Source organism: Myotis daubentonii, chromosome 1, assembly GCF_963259705.1.
Source record: "Myotis daubentonii chromosome 1, mMyoDau2.1, whole genome shotgun sequence".
In the NCBI taxonomy this organism is placed as follows: Eukaryota; Metazoa; Chordata; class Mammalia; order Chiroptera; family Vespertilionidae; genus Myotis; species Myotis daubentonii.
Genome location: NC_081840.1, coordinates 203,011,822 through 203,028,276, shown reverse-complemented (window position 1 = coordinate 203,028,276; position 16,455 = coordinate 203,011,822). Strand labels below are relative to the sequence as shown.

Genomic DNA, 16,455 nt, shown 5'->3' with positions numbered 1-16,455 from the left:
TTACACTGTATCTTTTGAATTCTCTTAACCCAGCCTAATAGTCATATCTAAAAAGAAGTAGGGTTAGTCTAACATTGTCATTACTGAGGCCATGTAATACTTTCCTTTAAAATTGTAATCATAATCAATGATTTAGCACATAAAATAATGAACTCAGATGAGATTATACAAGGTTTCAAATCATAGTTTGAAGTCTTAGCAACATTAAAGTACAATACAATGAAAAATATCAAGCACGCAAGGCAAAACAGGGAATAGATATCTCACGTGTTATACTTCAGATCACCAAGACAAATGTGTTGTCAATTTACTGTTAGTTAAAAGGTTTTTAAGATTCTACAAGTCTCTCAACCGTATAAAGTTCAATAGGAAAAAAAAAATAATTAAACTAGTAAACTTTAAGAAGTTTTGTGTTTCTAATAACAAATTATTTTATTGAAACCCATTTCCCTAATTCCTTTAAGAACCTATTTCTAGTCCAAAAATCTCTTCTAAAAAGCCTTCACAGGTTGTTCAGTTTAAAAGTCTCTCTCTACTACTGCCTACTACTCGCTTTGACACCCAGTCATCTGATGCTTGCATTTACTACTTGTTAACTGGTAATTTTCTTATTGTCTGCAGTGGAATCCTGTGGAGAAGAGACCTCTCCTTCTTTTCTAACTTCATCACAACCAACATAGGCTAGTGCTTATAAAAAGCTAATTCATGTAATTTCACATAATATGTATAAACCTATAAAGAATTTAAAGTGAAAATTATCTAATAAATCTGAAGACACTGGGGGACCCTCTGTTTCTTCAGGGCGATCCGGGCGTGGTAACTCAACGGGAAAGCAGGGTTCCCCAGGATGAGGCAGCCTGTGCAGGTGTCCGGGTAGTCGGCAGAGAGGCAGGAAAGAAATGAAGGAACGGGAGGTGAAGGAAAACGTGGGGAGAGTACGATTAGGGGCTCACGGGAAGCGACCAGGAAAGGACGTCTTTCTTTCTGAAAGCGGAAAGCGAGGTACAGAGCAGACAGGGCTTAGAAACAGCAGGCTGTGTTAACAGAGAAAGAGAATGCTTGTTTAGCTTCCCATAGGTGTTCAGAAAGTACCGGATCAGTTTCCTGTTGCCCTGGCGACAAACTACCACAAACTGCGTGGCACAACACAAATTTATCATCTTACAGTACTGGAAGTCAAAGTCCAACACAGTTCTCACCGGGATAAAATCAAAGTGTCGGCAGACCTGCATTCCTTTCTGGAAGCTCTACGGAGAATCCCTTTTCTTGCCTTTATGGGCTTACAGAGGCTCAGGGCCCGCCCTGTCTCCAAAGCCAGCAACGACTGGTCCATTCCTTCTCAGGAGGCCAATCATCTCTCTCTCTGGTCCTGACCAGACCGCCTGGTTCTTCTTTTAAAGACCCTTGTGGTTACATTAGGCCCAGGGGGTAACCCAGGCTTCTCTCCGTTTTAAAGTCAGCTGATTAGCCATCTTAATTCCACCTGCAACCACATGCTTGCTATGTGACACAGGATGCACAGGTTCCGTGGATTAAGCTGTGGATACCTTTGGGGAGGCCTCATTCTGCCTGCCACAAACACTATCTTATGTTTCACTTTCTTAGCTCTTTTTATTTAATCCTTGCAATCCCATGAGGGAAATCATCTTTTACTTATTTTAAACATGAGGACTCTGAGGCTACCCATGGCACCTCTAGAGATTTTAAGTAACGTAATCCAGACTGCCAGACTTACAGGAGATACTATCCTAAGTGTTTGTGGAACTGAACCAGTACAACCAGGATTCAGATAGCACAGCCTGCACTGGCCTATTTCTAAGCCCTTCATGTATGTGTGTGCAGTTTTGAAGAAAACTGTAAAACAAAATAAGGCTTTTCTTGCCACCTAATCCAACCAAAACCATCTCTCCTCTCATTACTTTCTGAGATCTCTGGGCATGATTCTGTTTAAAGAAAGGTTTTTAAATCTCTACTCTCCATGCTACATTCCATTTAGGCTTTGGTGTATAAGAAGAGAGCATGTGTTAAGAAACAAGGCTAGCCCGGCCAGTGTGCTCAGTGGTAGAACATCAACCTGTAAACCAGGAGGTCATGATTCAATTCCCAATCAGAGCACGTGCCTGGGCTGCAGGCTCAATCCTCAGTAGGGGGCCTGCAAGAGGCAGCTGATCAATGATTCTTCCTCATCATGGATGTTTCTATCTCTCCCTCTCCTTTCCTCTCTGAAATCAATTAAAAAAATATATATATTTTTTAAAAAGAAACAAGGCTAAAATCATGTGAAAAGGTGACATACTAGATGTGAAAATCCAATGCATTTATGTATCTCTGAATCCTCTTACCAATTTTGGATGATTACAGAATTTAAATTAGTAGATTTCTTCCTAAATTGTACATATTTGAAACTATTTCTAGCACTCAGATCAACATATAGCTCATTATTTCTCAGGATCCCATCAATGCTAAGGGAACATACCTTTTTCAATGATTGCTGGAGCAATATAACTGATTTCCAGGTATCCCTTCTCATATAATAATGATCTATGATGTTCCTTGACTCTTCCCTAAACACTTGGGTAACAATAATTGTCTTTTTATGTCCTGAAAAAGGTTGGAGATACAGAATGGATATCGGGGAAGGGGGCTGTGAAAACAGCATAAGCCTTGGTGTTGAGTGGTTGGCAAGTTTCGTGATTGAACTTACACCTCTAGAGCAGCCACTTTTAATTTCCTGGATTCTGGCCTCTGCTTTGAGAATCCGACGAAGCTACGGACCTCTCACTAGGAAAATGCACATGAGCATATACTCAAAGGTTTCCACACAACTGATTTTATTGAATTTTAAGTCAATTCCCAACACAGATCATATAAAACCAGTCTTTGCAAGAATAGCTGTATGTCTCATTTTTGGGTTTGTGCCAAAATTTGCTACACCCAGGAATAAAATCCAAAGTATGCAATAAAACACAACAAACTTTAATTATTTCTGACAAGTGGATAGCAAAGGAGTGGTGACTGCTGGCTGTAGAGCCTCTGGCACCAAAGCCCAGTTCTAGGAGAAAGCCTACCTTGTTTACATCATTCTCCCGGGAAAGCCGGGGAAAGCAGGTGTTAGAAGACTCCGGTCCCAACTGTAAGGGAAGAATAACGTCGACTGAATTTAATGAGTGTGTTCCCAAAACTGTGACATTTTATACTTGTATATATTTATAAAGGAAAGTATATGGTTTCAGAAACTGGAAGATAAAAGATACATTTTAAATATTTGGGGGGGGGGGAATCATACCAGGCCTACTATGCTCCCATTACTTAATCATTCAAAATAAATTATGTTCAGAGTGGAGTGCATGCATCCTTCAGAGGCAGGGTGATCAAGCCAGTGGGGCGGAAATACTAGATTATTCGTATGTGTTATCTTAAATTTGAGCTTTACTGATATTCCATATGCGAGGCTGACCACACCACCCTCTTGGTCCTGTGTCAGGCAACTTGCAGCCTCGTGGCATGTGTGTGCGACGTATGCGGAATGTGACACATTGGCTCACTTGACCTCCGTTCACCTATGGGCAATTTGAAAAGCAATATTTTGGCGGTTTGGGGGTCAACCATGGTTGTCGAAACACAAGATCTCTCCACAGCATCATTCCACTGTCCACTCTCCGGCTTCTGGGTGACGAGAATTGCGTGGCCGGGGCAGTGGCAGCAGAGGCTCCTGGGTGGGACCTCCTAACCCTGGGCTGAAGCTATGGGTCCGTCCATCCGGCAGCTTCCAGGCATCTGGAGGCGAGTGCAGCAGATGCGGCACGAGCTCTGGATTCCAGCTCCCCTTGTGGGGGCCGTACCCTAAAACCCGCTGCTAGGCCCTGTAACAATTATAATGCCCTGTATTCAGCCTCGTCTACCTTACAGTACTCGGAAGGGTTCCTGTTTGTGACAGTGAATGCACACACACAGTATCTCCTAAAGGAAAGGGGGCAGTTTCACACCCTGGAGGGGCCATTTGTGATGCCCTCCCTTGTTTGTTCACGTTCCGCATATGGCAACATCCTGCAGCTGACATGGGCCCAATTAAGTATACTGGCAGATCTCATTAGAACTATTATCACCCACTAATGAATTTTTAAAAGGTTTTTACCCCCCCCAAAAAAAAGGCCTATTAAACAATATATTAAACACTAGAGGCCCGGTACACAAAATTCGTGAAGGGGGGGGGTCCCCTCAGCCCAGCCTGCACTCTCCAATCTGGGACCCCTCAGGGGATGTCCGACTGCTAAACCGGCAGTCGGACATCCCTCTCACAATCTGGGACCGCTGGCTCCTATCTGCTCACCTGCCTTCCTGCCTGATCGCCCCTAACTGCCCCCCTCCCCCCCGCCAGGCTGATCACCCCTAACCATCTCTGCCTGCCGGCCTGATCGCTCCCAACTGCCCCCCCTGACAGCCTGGTCACCGCTTACTGTCCCCCCCCCCACCGGCCTGGTCACCCCCAACTGCCACCCCTGCCGGACTGGTCGCCCCACGCAGCCTGCTGTTCAGTCCTCCACCTGCTCATTTAGGTCTTGACGGCCCCTGGCTTTTTATATATTAGGATAATATTAGTAAAGCAAAATATAAGCAAGCAATAAGAAAATGGTAGAACTGACAACTGCCTGTTACCAATACTAGGGTTTTATCAAAAATTGTAAGGTAAGCAAGTGATTATCCTGTAAAATGTAAAATTATAAAACTTTTAGGAAAAAATCTTTGAGACCTAGGACTAGGTGGAGAGTCCATAGACATGACACCAAAACAAGAATTCATCCAAGAAAAAAATTATTAAATGTGGTACATGAAAACTTAAAACTTTTTTGCTCTATAAAAGTCCGGATTTACCAGCCACAGATGGAAAAAAAAAAAAAAATCTGCCTACCATCTATCAGATAAGGACTTTTATCTAGGATATGTAAAGAACTCTCAAAACTCAACTATGAAAAACAATCCAATTTGCTCAGTAGGAAGACAATAGGTTTGCCCATTAAGAAAAAGCAAACTAAACACACAATGAGATATCACTACACAACTATTTGAATGACTAAAATTTTTTAAATAGTGAAAATATCACATTCTGGCAAGCATATGGAGAAACTGGATCTTTCATACATTGCCAGTGGGACTATACAGCCACTCTGGAAAACAGTCTGGCAGTTTCTTATAAAACTAAACATGGTTACGCTACAACCCAGCAACTAGTGATGGTCTGCGAGCGCTGGCGGCCGCCTGGAAATTTATCCGAGAGAAAGGAAAACTTTTGTTCACAAAAACCTGTATGACTTTATTCATAATAGCCCCAAACTGGAAACTCCTACAGGTGAAGAGTTAAACTGTGTGCTGTGGTACATCCATACAATGAACACCACTCAGCAATAAAAAGAAATGAACTACTGATAGATATGACAACTCGGATGGTTTTCTAGGGCATGTGCTGAGTGACTCAAAAGTTTACATACAGACGGATTCTATTTATGTAACATTCTCAAAATGATACAGTTAGAGAGATGAAAAGAAATTAGTGGTTGCCAGGAAATAAGGATGAGGAGGGTGGGAAAGGAGGTGACCTTGAGCTACACAAGGATGTTTCTTGGCAGTGGTAGAACAGTACTATATCTTGATTGTGGTAGTAGTTAAATGAATCCACTCATGAAATGTTATCACATTGCATAGAACCACACACACACACACACACACACACACACACACACACACACGAATGAGTGCATTAAAAACCATGAAATCTGAATATAGCTACTGACGAGTATTGTACCAATGTCAGTCTCCTGCTTTAATGTTACGTTATGTTAAATGTTATGTTATGTAAAATATTAAAACTAGGGGGTGCTGAATGAAGGTTACACAGGACTCCCTGTACTATTTTTGCAACTTCCCACGAGTATATAATTATTTCAAAATAAAAAGTTATTTAAGCAATGACATTCAATCATACTTGTCTTAAAAATCACTAATATTTTAAGTGGAATCAAAAGCATGGGAATAATGCATTCTAAAATGTTTTTCATCTTTATCTCATTTTTGTTCATTTCTTCTTATGAACATAATATGTAGTATATAGTTTACAACAAACTTACACATATTAGAAATGTAGACACAATTTTTTTATACTTCTGGGTATAACATAAATGTCTGCAGACCTCTGTTATAGAGGCTACAAAAGTCTAAGATTCTATCTATCCCTTAAACTTTTTACTTGGGTAAGTATTAGTATATGCTAGAACAGGAAAAACACTGGTCTATGAATAAAAAACAAAACAAAACTCAATTCTGTCCACAGTTCAAACAAGTCACAATCTCATTTCTTAGCTACAAAATGTAAGAGCTGCAGCATATTATTCCCAAGGCCACCCCGCTCTAAAAACATGACTCTATGAATTCCAACAGATAAAGAAATCTACAACTAAAACCCTAACCAGTATTTACTCAAAGTGTAGTAAGGGTTCAGTACTGCCAGGAATATTAAATACAAGACATAGAAGTCTAAGTTGTCATCAACACAAACATAGAAAAGGGCATCTATGACGATAACTCTACCTCAAAGAAAATAAGTTAATTGCCAAAAGATCCAGTTTAAATATAAATATCTAGGTGACAGGCACATGTGGCATTCTACATGCGTCCTCACAGTTCTTTAAGGCCTCTAGTTTCTGCTCATGGCATTCATTATATTAGGTTCTATGTTACAGCACGTATCCTGGTGTACAAACTTGGGGTTGTGATGGGTCTTCCAAGAAGTAGAATATCAAGGCATGCGAAAAAGAATTATTCTCCATCCACTTGAGTTAGACTTAAGACTGAATTAAGAGGACCATTATGTGGGAAATTAGACATCTACCCCACCCTGTTACAGCACCTTCTGCTATCCAAAATATTACTTATCAGAAACATAGTCCAAAACCAGGAAAGAGGCACGAGTCCTCTAAGCAGTAAAAGCCCACATAACAAGGACCTAGCACTAATGCTCCATGCACATGCCAGCCCCTTGGCTCCCCACAGAGCCTTCCACCATTTTTACCCACCATTCATTCAACAAGTGCAGTTATGGGTGCTAGTCTCACAGCACACTAAAAATATTAAATTAGAAAGGCAAGGAAACCTCCACAGACAGGTGTGATGAGAGCAAACACAGGATGTAGTTGGTGAAAAACCATATGTTGACAGCTCCTGGAGATTTGGAGAAAGCGGTGGCTCAGGTTTGATAGAAAATGGCCATTCAAAATAATCTTAAAAAGGCAAAGAAATGATCAGAAGCCTGTAAAATTATCCATGGAGATAATTACAGGAAATTCTCAAAAATAAACTGTATCATTTTACCTTAAAAGACAGTACATGTAAGTACCTATCACATTATTTAGTAAGCACTCAATACATTTAGCTACTCTTATTATTACAAGATGAATAATAAGGACTAGTAGAGCTGATGAAAATATCTATGGTCACAGTAATCAGGCAATCAATAAGCACTTACGTGCCTACAAGGTCACCTGCATTGTGCAAGGGCACACGAAAGTTCATCATGATCAACCTAGGAAGCATGATTTTTGATCAAATAAATGGTGAGTTGCACAACACAACAGTTTGAATCAATAAGTAAACAGCACATTGTATTCAGCAACAATTAGAGCTTACTAAGTACTTTCCACTTCTTTTAAAGTACTGTCCTTTATTTAAGTCCAGTATGCAGAACTCGAGACATAAACTGTTTACTTGAAGAGACTCACCAAATGATTAAATGAATATAAAGAAGTGTCACCAAAATGAGTCTTATGATATTCACGGGGGGGTGGGGGGGGGGGGGGGGGGGAGGATCTCTTTCCCCATTACTCTTCAGGCTTAGGTAGAATAAGGATTTAGATAAATTCCCTTTTAAAGAAAATCTTTTTATAGTTGGCGATACACACATCATGATAGACCCTCTCCACTCCTAGGGTTAATACACATTGGGAGGGACCAATTTATACAGGAAGGTACATTAAAATATCTAATTTTCCATGTATATGAAATGTCCAGAACAAGCAAATGTATAGAGATGGAATATAGATCAGTGCTTGCCTCGGGCTAGGAAGGGAAGATGGGAATGTGATGGGGTGATGAAAAAGTTCTAAAACTGTTTGTGGTGGTGGTGCACAATTCTGGAATATACTAAAAACCACTGGATACTGTACACTTTAAATAGATGAGTTGTATGGCACATAAATTATCTCTCAATAAAGCTGTTATTTTAAAACTCTGACTCTTCACAAATCTTGATAAATTCATTCACTGGGGCATTATGGTCAAACTCCATAGGATACACCAGTCTGTTAGTCTTCCCAGCCTCGGTGATCCCATCACTGACAGTCATACAAGGTCCCTTTCTTAGCAATCCAGTCCCTTACCCTCAAATACACTGATCAAGCCACAAGCATGGGGGGAGGGAGGGGCGCCCATTTTGCAAAAGTTAAAAATACTTCACACTGTATTTTAATACAAGTGATTTTTCAAAATAATTATTTTTATAACATTGATAAAGGCACCTATTTATTATAGTATTTTAAGTTAAAAAGAACGTGTTAATACTCTATTGGCATCTTTGAAATGAATGATCCCTGAAGGGTACGTGGAAAAAGACACACCAATGTTTGTAAAATTCCAGAAATATTTTGCCACATCATGGGAATAGGAGAGTTAAAAAAAAAAAAAAAATCTAGCGCTCATACATTTAATGTAACAGGCTCCATGGAGCCCAATCCACCTCCTAGGGAAGACCAGGTTTGTTTGCTAGGACATTTTGGAAGAAGCAACATAGAACAATAAACAAGAGTGAGTAACTAACTCACCTAAGCTGGCACTTTGCTTTCCTGCCTTGAATCCACACGTACATTATGTCTATTTAAGGATCCTACTCAGAGGAGCTCATAACTTGTGGTGGAGACAGACTTACCCTCATCTTCAACAGACTTACCCTCATCTTCAACAGACTTAACCTCATCTTCAATGTCTAGAGCTCAGTGCCTGGCACGGTGCACAAAGTAGGTGAAACTCTCAACAACAATGTGCTGAATGAATGGAGATTTTATCAGCTAATTAGGCCACCTGGCTGTGCTTGCAGCGTGGATTTCTGTTTAGGAACCTTTGGGAAACCCTTTTTTCCCCTCTGGGCCAGCCTTATGAAGCACTTGAACAATAGAATCTTATCACCTAGTTCATCAGCCTAAACTGTAGCTCCCTTTTTATGAGCAACTTCCTGGTAGAGTAAAGCCTTCTGTACGGTCCTTCTTTGGCTACCAGGAGAAGTGCCTGTTGCAGTTTCAAAATAAGTTTAATGTTCTCTAGAGATGAGAAAAATCAAGAAATGGGAAAAGAGTATGCTTAGAGTATATACTCAAAATGTATTTTAGGGTAAAGGCAGATACTATTCGGGGACACAGGTTTTGATCAATTTTTGAAATGATTATGAGGTCTATTTTGGAATACAAACATACTGGTGGCAGCTTTATAACTCAAGAAAAGTTTAAAAAAAACAACAACAACAACACAAAATTACTGAGCCCGGAAAAATGAATAATAAATAAGTGTATAAAAATTGATTACCTTTTTCCATTCCCAGTAAATACAACTTACTAATTAAAATTGTCAAATATGATAGTTTAAGGCAGTCCTATCTAAAAAAAAAAAAAAGAAGGGGGGAAAACAAAGAATAAAGACCAAAACATTACCAATGGTTATGTGATAAGAGCAGTGTTACAGGAGTACTTTTAATTTATAAAATATACATTTCTTTCATACTCATATTTTTCAATGAGCATGTGATACTTTGGTGGTAAGGAAAATAAAGATCTTTTTCCCTCTAAACAAAACATACATTCACCACCAACCCCAAATACAATTTTTTTGAACTTCTATACAGCTTACGGTTTTTATAGAATACTAGTGGTCTAATAAAACTGCTCAAGTACTTTAGGCAACAGCAAGAAGGTGGGGTGGGAAGGGAGGGCCTCTAACTTTTGTAAATGGCCTTTACCAAAGCCCAAAACCTAAGGAAGAAATACCCACATAACCATACTACAGGTCAGAGCGTGGCTTGTGCTGTAAAAGGGTATTTTACAGGAGCAAGAGGAAAGAGCAGTCACTTATGATTAGGAGAACAGAAGTAAAGCTTGCAGACAAGATGACATCTCAGCTGGGATGATCCCTCTGGTGAGGTAACAATAGTTGAAATACAGAGCACATGCTCTGCCCCCCCCCCCCAATTTATTACAGATAAAAATAGTTCAAGTAGAGAACATACACCCAGCCAACCCCCAAACATACTTCATTTTTAAATTTATTTAAAAATATATAATATCTGTCTCACGTGTAGGGTCCAAAAGGCACACACAAAATGAATGAGTACACAAAACAAACAAAAACAGACCCACAGATGTAGAAAACAAGCTGATGGTCACCCAAGGGGGAGAGGGAGGAGGGGAGAGTGGGAGGATGAGACTATCTGTAGCACAAAGCAATGAAAACTTTCCAACCTCACCTAGGTTTCTCCTATTATTGCACTATTCCTTTACCATTTTGGCATCAATCCTGTGTCGAGGTTACTCTGCACTTGTCACTGCACTGAGATACAGTCTTTTTCTTATGGATGTTAATTTTGCTACTTCCCATTAAACTGTCTACCTTTGAGAGTAATGACTGCCATCCATTTCTACTTTATCTTCCCATAATACTCCTTAAATAAATGGGTGCTCAACAGATGTTGACAGATTAAACCTAGTTCTAATAATTGTGACAATGAGCTATTACTGTCACAAAAGATGTCTGTGGAACAGATATTATAACAATAAACAATTAAATCACATTTTTGTACACAGAACAAAGAAGTTAATATATTTTCCCACAGTTACTGAACCAATTGCTGTACTCTGGTTTACCTTGTTTAGAAAGGTGTTTATTAAAAAATAAAGTACTTCAAGCCACCTGTATAGAATATCATCTTTTTCTGTCACAAAGACCTAAGACATTTACTGGGTACTAGGAAGGCGCCAGGTGACACAGTGAATTTGCACAGAAATGGAAGGCAGTCCTAGTTCCCAAGGATCTCAACAGAGTTCACAACTCGAGAAATGTCTTGGTAGTGTCTATACATAAGACAATGTGTTTTTTAAAATGTGAAAAGCTCACAAGAAAAATATATTTTCCAGGAAACACAATCTAGATATTTTAAAGATAATTCTTTCTGAATGTGTTCGTTATATGTGCTTTTATAAAAGTTCAGAAATTCTCTCCTGTACTACTTAAATAAACTGGTAAGTAAACCAAGATAGAAATTTGGAAACATGTTTTAATTTTCTACTTTCTATCATGTAATGGGGAAAAAGGAAGATTGTGCCCGCAAGCTTGCCTGCCGTCCTTATCACAGACGAGGATTAAGAGGGGTGGGGGTTGGAGGTGGATATTAGATGTAACAATACCAGTTAATATCAGGATTCCTACAGCATAGGGAATATAGTCAATAATACTGCCGCCTGGCTGGTGTGGCCCCGTGGTTGAGCATGGACCCAGGCACCAAGAGGTCACTGGTCAGATTCCTGGTCACAGCACATGCTCAGGGTTTTGGGATCCATCCCAGTAGGGGGCGTGCAGGAGGCAGCCCGCAGCTGGATGAATGTTGATTGATGTTGATTCTCATGATGTTTCTATCTCTTTCCCTTCCTCTCTCCCAAGTGGTTTCTCCTTTGTTACTGCTGAGTCTGTTAACTTGTCATGTTTCATATCACTCAGAAAGTTACTAAATAGTGTTTTCATCAACACTCTGGGAAATGGTTAGTATTGCTTTAAAAATAACAACACTGGGCCAGGTGTTCCGACAAAATTCACTCTTCTACGTAAGTAATTTTACAAAAATCACTCAGAATGGAAGAAAAGACTGGATGGAATGTTATTTTTTATGAGTAGCAAAAAAAGACTACAGAGTAACATACCACTGCTACTTTGCTACTTTGTTTATAGGACTGTAACTTGCACATGCACGTGCTCTACTAAGTATGTACAAGAAACTGTCAAAAATGAATGCTTATGAAAACATTCCTTTTCTAAATAAGGTCTCTAACAAGGAATGTGCTGTTTCTAAATATGATTTCTTTAGCAAGTATCGACAGGTACAGCATAGCACTAATGCTCAAGATGAAAAAACCTTTTATACTTGTTTTACTGATAGTAAAAGTTGGTGTTACGAATAATGCCTATGAGTTCAATAGTAGAAGTTAACTTTACCTTTTGTAAGAAGAAAAAGAAATTAATAGAAGATATCTGCTAGGCAGAACTGCATTTTAGAAAACTATTTCTATCCGAAGTCTATTTCTTCCTAATCTCATAGACCCTGGCAACCGGGTTTTCTGTTTTCTTTTTTCCTTTTCCTTCTAACAGAACCTCAAGTAAGTCGGGGTGATACTTTCCACAGTTCAAAGGTTAAGGCAAGTTTGGCTCTACAGGGAACTCTTGACCTCTCCATCACACCCCCACCCCCGCCTTTTTTCTTTCTTTCTTTCTTTCTTTCTTTCTTTCTTTCTTTCTTTCTTTCTTTCTTTCTTTCTTTCCTTCCTTCCTTCTTTCCTTCCTTCTTTCCTTCCTTCCTTCCTTCCTTCCTTCCTTTCTTTCTTTCAAGTTATCTTGATCTGAGAGAGTTTAATGCTCCCAGATGACTGCAAATGCACAAGAGAAAAGATTTTAAGTGCTGAGGAATGAAACTGGGATGGGAAGGAGACCGACAGCAGTCAAGAACCATTTTTCCCTAGAAATCAGCCTCTCCAGGACGCAGGAAACTAGCTTACGCCCAAAGAACCTGCCGCCCAGAAGCCACAACTTCCATCCATCCGCAAAGAAAAGTTGCAAGAAGAGCTCAGCCGGCGAAGGTGCGAGCTTACAGCAGCAAAGACACTCAGCAGGCCCGAACCGCCCTCGGGCGGTGTCTGCGGCGTCGATTGGGCCACTCCAGCTCCGGAAAGCTCTGGGTCTGGGGGTGCACAGCCGACCCGTAGCGACGCGGGCACAGCGCCCGCATCCGCACCCCTCCCAACTACCGCCAGCAGTGGGCGGAGAGACCAAAGGAAAAGAGGGACAATGCTGGGCCGGGCAGGCTATTCCGCGCGCTCCGCCGGTCTCCAGCACCCCTTCCGCCCGGGGCTGCCAGCTGCCGCCCCAAGTTGGCTCCTCGGTCCACCCTTCAAGGCCAGGGCGGCGAAACAGTGGCCGCCGACCTCCCTCCGCCTCGCCACCACCGCCTTCCTCCCTGCCCCGCGGCTCCGGGAGTCCGAGACGAGGCGGCGCGCGCTAGGGGAGGCGGGCGCGCGAAGGGAAGGGGGCGCGCACGAAGGGAGCCGGGCGCGCGGGGGAGCCGGGCGCGCGGCGCTCCCCGAGGACCCGGCGGGTTTTCGGTTGAGACGGGGGCTGAGCTTAGTGTCCGTTATGAGTCTTGGCTCGGGAGGAGCAGCCTGCCAGCCATCCTGGCCCGCCTCTCCCACCGCTTCCATCGGACAGCCAGGCGAGGGCCGGCGACCTCGTCTCCCGCCGGGGCTGGGGCCGCCGGTCGGCGGGCACCTCGGCGCCTGCCCCTGGGGCTGGAAGAGAAAGTGAAATGAAGCGCCTTTCCCCCAAGCAACACCTACCCGTCCCCAGTCCAGGTGCAGCTGCCTCCTCAAGCGCCGCTGGTCCCCGCCCTCGGGCCCCAGGCTCCGTTCTCTTGACAATGGCGCGTCCCCTTTAAGGAATAATCCGATCGGAACCGATCCGTGGTTAAACCTCCCTCCGCTTCTGATTTTCACCGGATTGCTCCCTCTCCCCCGAGCCCGACGGGCGCTCGCCTGTGCTGCGAGCTCTTACCACCCTTCCCCGCCCCGCCCACTCCCTCACCTTGCTGATTGGCGAAAAACACTACAACAGGAACAGCGATTTTCGCACTCCACTGGCCAGTCCGGCCGCCGCTCAGAGCTGCCCCCACCCCACCCCGCCCCTTTTCCCGGGTTGGTCCTGCCTCTAATCACTCTCTGTCTTCTACTCTATCGTTGCTTTGGAGAACTGGCAGTCAAGGCTCACCCTCCCGCCTCCGGAAAGCGAACTTTATTTTTATTGGTAAAAAGACATCTTCCTGTGCACCTGATTGGGCAAGGAAGGAGTCTGCACGCCCCTTATCCATTATCGCTCTCCCTTTACGGGTTCGAGAGATGCAGCCTCTAAGTCCGCTCTATTTTGCCTTTTCCTAAGCGCCTTTCCCTTTAAATGTGGATAGGGACAAAACCACAACCTGTATTGGAGAAAGCCGGAAAAGGAGAAGAGAAAAATTCAAACTCTTCTCCAGATGAGTAATATTTCCCGAGCTGGAATCTCACCCAGTGAATGGAGTGGTTACAATGAATTAGAATACCTGAAACTCTCGCGCTGACTCCTCCTGAGATTTACAGAACAAGTTTTCACTCCCCGTCCACACCGCTCCTGATTCCACTGCATTTCCCTACCCCGAAGAGCTTTAATGAAGCTATCTGCAAACCCGGAGGTGTCCTTGTCTCACGTTCATTCATTTAAAATATTTAAATACTGTCCTTGAAAAGTTCCGTTTAATTCACGTCCTTTGTGTTTTCTTAACGTTTTCCAGGAGAGTTAAGTTACTCTTCTGAGAAGATTGAGTAGATGGTCCCCTCATGCCAACTTCAAGTTGACGTCAGTCCCCCTTGCTAGAACTGTAGCAGAGGGAACCCTGGCTAAGCCCAAGCCAGAACCAGAAGGCTACTCCTTGAAGGGAAGAGGGGATCCGGCACTGGAAGATTAACTCTGCAGCAAAACCTCACGCCTCGAAAGAGGTGAGGTTCTGCCGCAGGCTGGAGGGATCTGCCCTGGAGAGATCATCCCTGAAGGGATGTCCCCACTTTCCCACTGGAGCTGTAAGAACCAAAAGGGTTGTGACTACTAAAACTGGGTATGGTTACGTGCTTTTGATACCCATCTAAGAATGTTAGAGGAAAACGTTTAAGTTTTCCAATTAAGTTTGACACTTTGGACCTCAGAATATTTTAGTGCATTTGTAGTGATAGCTCAGCGGAACCCAGTGGTGCCAAGAAAGCAGCAGTGCTCAGCAGTGTCCTAGAAGGGGGGTTAGTGACAGAAAGGGACATAAGCAACCGTAGTCAATAGGACTTTTCTGTGAGTGCGGGTGAAAAATCTCCTGGGGATACCCATTAACATCAAAGAGTGAGAAAAGGGAAACATTGTAGGTGGTGAGGACAAGAGACAGGAAAACATCTGGATTATCTATATATATAAAAGGCTAATGTGCTAAGTGTCCGACCATCCACCAGTCGCTATGACGCGCACTGACCACCAGGGGGCAGACGCTCCACACAGGAACTGCCAAGCTGCAGTGACTTGGCAGTGGCAGTTCTCTGGTGACACACCTGGAAACCAGAGAGGAGGCAGCCCGATCTTCCCGGGGCCACATGATCCCACCTTTGGCCATGGGTTATGTTAGTGCTGGGGCACTGTTGGCCCCAAATCTGGTTTAATGCATAGCTGCATTTGCATTCCACATCCTATAAGACAGCAAATTTGCAGAGTGCCCTCTCGCACTCCAAGACCCCTCGGGGATGTCAGAGAAACCCCTCGGTTTCAGCCCAATCCTCATGAGCCAGGCAGAGGGACCCCACCTGCCGGAGGGACCCTGCTCACTCTGCAGACGCCAGGGAGGGACCACTGGATGTTGGCTCCAGGGCATGTCAGGCCCGTCTTGCCCAGTCCTGCCCCACTGGCCACCTTCTAATTAATTTCCTTTCAATGCGCATGAATCTGTGCACCAGGTCACTATCCTATCTAATAAAAGAGAAATATGGTAATTAGCCATACCTCCGCTACCCTTCCCATTGGCTAATCAGGGCAATATGCAAATTAACTGCCAGCCAAGATGGCGGCCGGCAGCCAGGCAGCTTGAAGCGAACATGAGGCTTGCTTGCTTCAGTGACGGAGGAATCCAACGTTCCCCGCCTGCTGCTGCCGGCCTCTGAGCTTGCAGTTTGAAACATTGTTACAAATATAGAAGCTAAACCAGCCGTGGGCAAACTACGGCTCGTGGGCCGGATCCGGCCCGTTTGAAATGAATAAAACTAAAAAAAAAAAAAGACTGTGCCCTTTTATATAGTGATGTTTACTTTGAATTTATATTAGTTCACACAAACACTCCATCCATGCTTTTGTTCCAGCCCTCCAGTCCAGTTTAAGAACCCATTGTGGCCCTCGAGTCAAAAAGTTTGCCCACCCCTGAGCTAAACAAAACCCCAGAAACCTGCTTTCAGCCAGCCGGGATCTCAGAGTTGGAGTTGAAACAGTGTTTCGATTATAGAACCCAAACAAACCAGATACCTGCTTTCAGCCGCCGAGGCCTCAGAGCTGGAG

The 16,455-nt window shown here is 43.1% G+C and overlaps 1 protein-coding gene across 1 annotated transcript in view; it reads right to left on the bottom strand.

The window, feature by feature from the left end:
• The window catches only part of FRYL (FRY like transcription coactivator), a 240,071-nt gene extending 226,160 nt beyond the window's left edge, over positions 1 to 13,911 (bottom strand). Inside the window, exon 1 of the mRNA XM_059671738.1 lies at positions 13,686 to 13,911. The gene's annotated coding sequence lies outside the window, so the exon portion shown is untranslated. The remainder of the gene's footprint in view (positions 1 to 13,685) is intronic.
• Positions 13,912 to 16,455: the final 2,544 nt, after the last annotated feature.